General features: G+C 42.7%; 1 non-coding gene across 1 annotated transcript; it reads left to right on the top strand.

The window, feature by feature from the left end:
* The first annotated feature begins 7396 nt into the window (after positions 1-7396).
* Positions 7397-7468, top strand: TRNAE-UUC. Its single transcript has one exon. It is a non-coding gene; the product is annotated as a tRNA-Glu (tRNA).
* Positions 7469-8504: the final 1036 nt, after the last annotated feature.

The following is an 8504-nucleotide window of genomic DNA, read 5'->3' as shown; positions in this document are numbered from 1 at the left end:
AAACAGCCTAGGCCTTCAAGAAACTATTTTTATCTGTTCGATCAATGGGAAAGCACCAGGACAATCAGATCAGAGTTCCTGAAGCTACTGTGGCTCAGAAAGATAGGTTCCGCTCTCAGGTGTGTTGCCGGAGCCCACTCCCCAGGTGGAGCACCGTTTTCCCATGTCAGATGTCGGCTGGCCTGTCCTTATTCTGCCTGTGGCCCTGTGCGGAGGGGAGGTCCCGGCTGCCCCAGCACACACAGCTCCTCCTGTTCTCTTTCCCCGTCTTCGGAAGGTATTTGTTGCCACTGCAAATGCCAGCCACCGTCCTGAGTGTGTTACAAGTAGTAACCTGCTCAGTGTTCACGAACTTTCTGAGGTAGGCACTGTTATCCCCAGTTCACACCCGAGGAGGACAGAAGGCCCGGAGAGGTGGAATCTTTTGCCTGAGGTGACCCAGCTAGGGCGTGGCCAAGGTGGGGTTCAGTGGCAGGCAGCTTGGGCTCTTAACATAATGCTGAAGTCTGAACAGCACTCAGGGAGACAAAGGCCAATGTTTTGAAAAAAGATATAAGGTCCCGAGTAACAATGAAATGAATATATTTTAAAAATCAGATCCTCGAGAGAGTAAAAACTAGACAAGCACTTGCAATGTGAGCATTAGATGCCCATTAGAACTATGATGTCTTTATTAAAATCAGTTCTAAACTGATCATTTCTGATTAAAGAACTAGAAATGTCATTTAAAAAGGAAGGAGGGCTTCCCTGGTGGCGCAGTGGTTGAGAGTCCGTCTGCCGATGCAGGGGACATGGGTTCGTGCCCCGGTCCGGGAAGATCCCACATGCCGCGGAGCGGCTGGGCCCGTGAGCCATGGCTGCTGAGCCTGCGCATCCGGAGCCTGTGCTCCTCAGCGGGAGAGGCCACAACAGTGAGAGGCCCGCGTACCGCAAAAAAAAAAAAAAAGGAAGGAAACTATCCTAGAAAAGTATGTCAACATTTTCCATTTTGTGCTCTTTCTGAACAAAAGCAATGGTGAGAGGCTTGTTCACCATTGAGAAGTCTGGAGCACTGAAATGTGATTAGTATTTGATAAGGATGGAGATTCTGAAAAGTGAAGACAAGGGACAGTATCTGTGGGCGGGTGGGAATGAACATCTTCAGGAAAAAGTGAAATGTTAACTGAGAACTCTAGGGAAAGCTCGAGGAGAGCCACCTAGAGTCCTGACTCATGGCTCTTGAGAGCATTCCTGCATCTACCCCCAGGCATGGCACTGGGGACACCAGGACAAAGGCGTGCCTGCCTCAAGGGGATCGCAAGTTAATGGAAAAAAAAGTGGTACAACAGGCAAGGACCACCTATTGTGATGTGAGCCATCATGGTATGAGGTCAGGGTGCTAGAGGGAGCTCCAAAGGGGGGCCCTGTGGGTAACCTGGGAACTGGACAGCATCTGGGAAGAAGTGATGCCTTAGCTGAATGCTGATGGTTGCCAGGCAAATAGAGAAATGGTCCAGAAGTAGGAGTAAGATGTTCAAAGGCCTGAAGCAGAAGAGATTGTGGTACCTTTTGGACTCAGAAGTACTGAGGGCCCTTCCTTATGGCTGGAGCAGAGGCAGGGTGAGAGGCGAGCCCGAGGAACCAGGAAGTGACCAGGTCATGATGCGCCCGTGTGTCCCTGGAGGGATGTGGACCAAATTGACAGCCCCAGGGAGCCTTAGTCCAAGTCACTGTCATCCCTCACTTGAGCTGCTGTGGTTGCATCCTTCCTGCATCCCTCCTCCGCTCCCGTTCCCCTGCAGTCCATTCCCAGGAAGCAGCAAGAGTAAGATTGTATTGTGACTGCCCCTGGCTTAACTCACTTCATTAAGATCTGAGACACTTTACATGCCTACAAATCCTCACCTCCTCTAGGCTGCCGATGGCAATCACTCACTAAATGATGCCGTGCACTCTTTAGGACTCTGCAGACGTAATCAGAACAAATGGGTCCAAGGTAAGGGGACAAGATTTCAGCCTAAAAGACAGAACAATGCTCTAATGTAAGCTCTGTGAGAGCAGGACCACATCCATGTTGTTCCCTTTGGTATCCCCAGTGCCCGCCACAGGGTGAGGACACACTGTTGACTGAATGTGTAGTGAGACTGACAAGGGTGGAATGGGCAGCCTGTGAGGTCGAGAGTCACTCATCACTGGAAGTAATCAAGCCAACATTGAATGTCCACCTGCCCAAGACACAGGAGAGGGAAGCCTGCCCTGGTAGGACCACAGACGCATTGACCTCAGAGATCCCTTACAACTCTGGGATGGTTTGTGTTCTTTGATGACCCTTGTGAGACAGCAAATTCCTCCAGGGCAAGAATTGGGAACGAGGAAAACAGTGTCTCTAGAGATAAGGGCTACCAAACATAGTACTTTTATTATCTCTTGTGGGAAAAGAAAAACATTCAAAATGACTCAAAACTGAATATGATGAAAGAAAGTGAAATTTGGGATTTTCTCAGGAATCTAAGTTTAAAGATAAAGGAAAGCTTCACAGAAAGCTAGCAGCCTGAATCTCAAAAAGGTATTTTCACACCCATGTTCATGGCAGCATTATTCACAGTACTCAAAACATGGAATCACCCTAAGTGTCCACCCATAGATGAATGGATAAATGTGTGTGTGTGTGTGTGTGTGTGTGTGTGTGTGTGTGATGGAATATTATTCAGCCTTGAATAAAGAAGGAAATTCTGCCAATTGCAACAACATGGATGAACCCGAAGGACATTATGCTAAGCAAAATAAGCCAGACACAGACAAATACTACAATACAAATATTTTCTTATATATGGGATCTAAAATAGTCAAACTCATAGGAGCAGAGAGTAGGATGGTGGTTGCCAGGGCCTTGGGGTGGGCTGGGAGGGGAATGGGGAGATGTTGGTCAAACTTTCAGGTATAAGATGTTTAAGTTATGGGGACGTAATGTATAGCATGGTGACTAAAAATAATATTGTATTGCATACTTGAAATTCACTAAGAGGGTAGATCTTAAGGGTTCTCACCACAAAAGAAAAAATAGTAAAGGAGAGAAAGAAAATAGTAACTGTGCAAGGAGATGAATATGTTAACTGGCTTTATTGTAATGATCTTTTCACAATATATACATGTAGCAAAACATCAAGTTGTATACCTTACAACTTTTATATGATTTTAATTTTTTTTTTTTCCGGTATGCAGGCCTCTCAGTGTTGTGGCCTCTCCCGTTACGGAGCACAGGCTCCAGACATTCAGGCTCAGCGGCCATGGCTCACGGGCCCAGCCGCTCTGCGGCATGTGGGATCCTCCCGGACTGGGGCACAAACCCATGTCCCCTGCATCGACAGGCGGACTCTCAACCACTGCACCACCAGGGAAGCCCCTAATTTTTAAATTATACTTCAAAAAAGTGTGTGTGGGGAAGCTAGGAACCTGAGACTCCCATATAATTATGTTTTGCTTAATGGGCTTTTCTTTAGCAACTGCCGAAACTTTCATATTTTCCAATTGGAAAATTTCAAATATTATTTTCATTGTGGTAAAACATACATAAAGTTTACCATTGTAACCGTTTTTAAGTGTACAGTTCAGTAGCATTAAGTCCATTCACAGTATTATACGACCTCACCACTATCCATCTCCAAAACTTTTTCATCATCCCAATCTAAATATTTTTAAATATTAATATTTTATCTAGAAAATGTGTTCAAAAGTTGGAGGTAAGCTATTAATCAGCAATTAGCTTTAAAAAAACACAAAAAACAGGAAAACCAATAGAATGTTATTTTTTGCTCTAATCAAATGAAGTTGCTTTCAAAAGGAATAAAATAGCTGAATTTCCTGAGTAGGAAAAGAGCTTTCAAGGTATTTTCTATGCTTATAAACTGATTTAAATGTCACTTATTTGAGTATCCAGAGATTAAAAACCATATAGATTTCATGCCTGTCAATCACACTGGTCAATAAAATCCCCAACACCTTCTATTCCCAGTCAATACATGAAGCTTTACAAGCATAAGTTCTGGAAAATCTTAAATCATCAGCCTCGGGTAATTTGGTTACTTGCTTTATTTGCACCTGTTTGAACTACAGTTGCTTTCACAGCAGGGGTATAATGAACTCCACGTGCGCATAGCAGAATCTCAGAGATAAGACTTGAAATCCATTAACAATCAAAGTCATTTTTGACAACAGAGCTAGTTTCTCTCTCTTCTCCAGCTGACCTCACCGGCCTCTCCACGCAGATCTGCTTGCATGCTGGTCTCCGCTGCCAGAGACCAGTGCAGAGGTGGGCCTGGGCCACAACAATCACAGACACCCAGGGTGCTCCACAAGACAGCCCATGACAGTACCTGACGAGTGTGCACAGCGGGGCCAGTCAGACCGATTATAATCAGCTTCATATTGTTTCATTCTACTTCCTCCATTTGCTAGAATCACCAAATTCAAAAGATTACTGGGCAGCAAAGGTGAATGAAGCAAACAGCTAATATCAGACACCATTTCAAAAGCAACTGCCTGGATAAAGCCTTTAATAGAATTTCCCAGTTTACACCTCTGAAGATGAAGAAGGCAAGTTACCATGGAAACAAACAGTCTCTTTAAAGAGAGACAGGCTCCTCTACTGGTCTGAGCTTGCTCCAGAAGGGAGGAGGGTGGAGGGAGGTGGGAAAACGCAGGCCAAGCATCTGCGACTAGAACAATGAAGGGAAGTTTTCTTCTCATTAAAATCTTACCAATGAAATAAGCTTGGAGGGTCAGCACAAGACAATTTTTTTTTCTTGGCTGTGCTATTGAAAAAACCTCATCAGATATTTTGAGACACTTAAGCAAAATGACATTTTATTGGTAGTTTCTTTAATTTTTTTTCTTTATTCAGTTAGTGGCACATGCTGGTGACAAGTGAAACCTTCCAGTACCTGACATAAAAGGCAAAGAGGACTCGCTTTTCCTGGTCTTCTATCACCAACACATACCGTCTGAGGTAACACGCCATTGGCTGCTTTTCTCTGCCTCCTCCCTGTTTATATATATGTGTGTGTGTGTGTGTGTGTGTGTGTGTGTGTGTGTGTGTGTGTGTATACATACATTTAAAAGAATATATACAAAAAACCTAATTTAAAAATTGGACAAAGGACTTAAATAGCTATTTCTCCAAAAAAGATATACAAATGACCAATAAGCACATTAAACGATGCTCAACATCACTAACCATTAGGGAAATGCAAATCAAAGATATCACAATGAGGTGCCACTTCACACCCACTAGGAGAGCTATTTTTAAAAAAAGAAAAAGAAAAAAAATAGAAAAGTATTGTTGAAGATGTAGAGAAACTGGAAACTTTACACACTGATGGTTTAGCCACTATGGAAAATAGTGTGATACTTCCTCAAAAAATTAAACAGAATTACCACATGATCCAACAATTCCACTTCTGAGTATATACCCCAAAGAATTGGAAACAGAGACTTGAACAGCTGTTTGCATACCCATGTTCATAGCAACACTATTTACAACAGCTAAAGAGAGGAAGCAACCCAAATGTCCATTGATGGGTGAATGGATAAACAAAATGTGGTATATACGTACAATGGAATATTATTCAGCCTTAAAAAGGAAGAAAATTCTGACCCATGCTACAGTATGGTTGAACCTATAAGACATTATGCTAAGTGATCTAAGGCAGCCATAATACTGTATGATTCCACTTATATGAGGTACCTAGAGTAGTCAAAGTCACAGAGAAAGAGGGTGGAAGGGTGGTTGCCTGGGGCTGAGGGGAGGTGAGCGTGGGAAGCTAGTGTTAAATGGGTACAGAGTTTCAATCCGGGAAGAGGAAAAAGATCAAGAGACAGATAGTGGTGATGGTTGTACAGCAATGTGAATATACTTAATGCCATAAAACTGTACATGTTAAAGAGGTAAATTTTATGTGTCTTTTAACACAATAAAAACTTTCAGATAAATATATATATATATATGTGTACAGGAGTTCTTTTGTATACACAGATGTTTTGTATATGTAGATGTACAGGGATTTTGTTTTTGCTCTTGACTGCTTACTTTTGCTAAAAGAATTATGCTACACACATATTCCTTATGTAACAAACCCCGAACCTTAATGGTATAAAGCGACCGTTTAATTATGCTTCAAATTAAGGATTCTATGGATCAGGGATTTGACTTGGGCAGAGAAGGGACAGCTGTCTCTTCTCCATGGTGTCTGAGGCCTCCTCCGGGAAGACTCAAAGGCTGGAGCAAGAATCATCTGGAGGCTTCTTCAGTTGACTGTCCTGCAGTTGCCGTTGGATCCTCTCTTGGGCTGTTGACCAGAACGTCCACATGTGGACTCTCCACCTGGGCTGCTCCTTTGAGCTTCCTCATAGCATGGCAGCTGAATTCCAAGGGCAGCATTCCAAGAGAGCAGAGCAGAGTACATGGCTTTTTACAGGGTAGCCCCAAAAGTCACATTGCATCGTTCGGTATACTCAGTTGGTTGATGGAAGGGAGATGCCATTGTGCCCTCTTTGGAAAATACAACCTGCCATAGCACACTGATTCGTCTTCTACCTGCTTTTACAATATCTCATTGACAATCCCTAAAGGTCAGTAAAGATGTAATTTTTCTCATTTCTTTATAATGACAAAATTACTTTGAATTCTAAAAGTAATATAAGTATAGAAACAAAACTTGGAAAACATAAAAATCTATTCACAATTCCCCCCCTTCAACCAATCATGGTAATCATTTTTAGACTTTTTATTCCATAATTTCTTCATAATGTTCATAGAGTTTATGTTTGTTTTTTAAAATTTCCCCTTAGCACATAAGCACCCAAGTTCACATCTCAACATTAAGTTATCTTCTTTATTTTTCTTGTGTGGACAAAGCAAAAATAAGAGTAGGGTACACCACGGGATGAGGTCTTCAGGTAGGAACTTGCTTAGCCTAATCCTACTGACAACTACTAGGGAAAATCACATCAAGGCTTCAAGTCTTCCGTCTTCTTTCTAAGGAGCATAAAGCAGAGACATAACACACTAACTCCGGAAAAGTCATGTCATGAGTGAGCTGTGCCTTCTGCCACGCTTGTGTAAGGAACAGGTGACTGACCTCGGTGTGGAATACCAGCTGGTGACCTTTCACTGTTTTCTGCTACAAAGGCTTGGCTTTGGGGTTTCAACAAAATATGTGGATCTAGCAAGTAAAGTTTGGCAGAGCCTGTGTCTCCCAAACTCAACTCCAAACTATCGCTGGTTTTCATTGGCCTGCTGTGAAATGAGAAAAAAAACAACAGTGGGGTGAGTTTTTCATGAAGCTAAATGGATTCAATTTTTAAAAGCTGGGCTTTATTCAGAGATCATCCCTCTTTTAAAAATGTCAATATTGGGAATTCCCTGGTGGTCCAGTGGTTAGGACTTGGCATTTTCACTGCCGTGGCCCAGGTTCAATCCCTGGTCAGGGAACTAAGATCTCACAAGCCACACAGCCAAAATAAAGGAATAAATAAATAAAATAAAAATAAAAATGTCAATATTTTATAACATAATTCTGAACATAGATTTTCTTAGCATTCCTAATTAGCAAAGTAAAAAGTTGGCAAATCTAAACTTAGTTTCAATCATCTGACTGATCTGTGACATCCCAAATTCTGAGAAACACTGATCCAGTCTCCTTATGAAGAGCCTTTGGGTTTGATGTACATTATTTGTCAAAAGGGATTATACTCTGAGGCTGGGGGAAGAAACTGCTTGACATGGGAAGAGGATGCAAAACTCTGGGCTCTGCTTGTGATGGTCCAGTTGTGTGGCCTTGAGCACGTCATTTATGCTCAGAGCCTCTTCAGCCATCAAATCCAGTCCACAATGCTGGCCTTCTCCTCCACAGAGCAAGTGGGGGTGAAAGGCTTAATTGTGGAAAGTGTAGAGAGCTGTGTAAGTGCTGAGTGTCTTATTGCTGCATTCTCGGAGCTTTCCCTCACAAAGCTGCTCAGTGGGTCCTGTAATAGCTGGTGAAAAACGTGAGGAGGGACATCCCAAGTATTTCCCTGGGAGTTCTTAATTTTAATGAGAAGAATGTTCTCTAATTAAAATGGCGCCGCAGAAATTTTTTTAAACAAATTGCCATCTAATTTCCCTTTGATCTGTTTGTTCCACTTGGGTTGCAAGGTTTTACAGAACTTTCCCCAAACGCTTGGAGTCCGCAGTAATTTTATTTCATTCTGATTAAACTTCAAAGGAGAAAACACCAAGCCACCAGAACAAGCTCAGCTTTTTTCCACTTCATTTATTCAATAAGCATTCGCGGGGCATCTGCAACGTGCCTGACATTGTGCTGAGTGTTGCAGATACAAAGATGAATAAATACAACTCAGCCCTTGCCCTCGCTGGGTTCAGTGTTTCCAGGACCTGATCAAGCCACAAACAAAACATTGTAATGCAATGGGATGACAGTAGAAACACCACCGCACAGCCATCTTCTGTAGGGTCTTGTGGGAGCAAA

This window comes from Monodon monoceros, unplaced genomic scaffold (assembly GCF_005190385.1).
Source record: "Monodon monoceros isolate NGI ecotype Baffin Bay Population unplaced genomic scaffold, NGI_Narwhal_1 Super_Scaffold_15, whole genome shotgun sequence".
In the NCBI taxonomy this organism is placed as follows: domain Eukaryota; kingdom Metazoa; phylum Chordata; class Mammalia; order Artiodactyla; family Monodontidae; genus Monodon; species Monodon monoceros.
The sequence above is the reverse complement of the archived record's forward strand: the minus strand, read 5'-3'. Positions and strand labels throughout refer to the sequence as shown.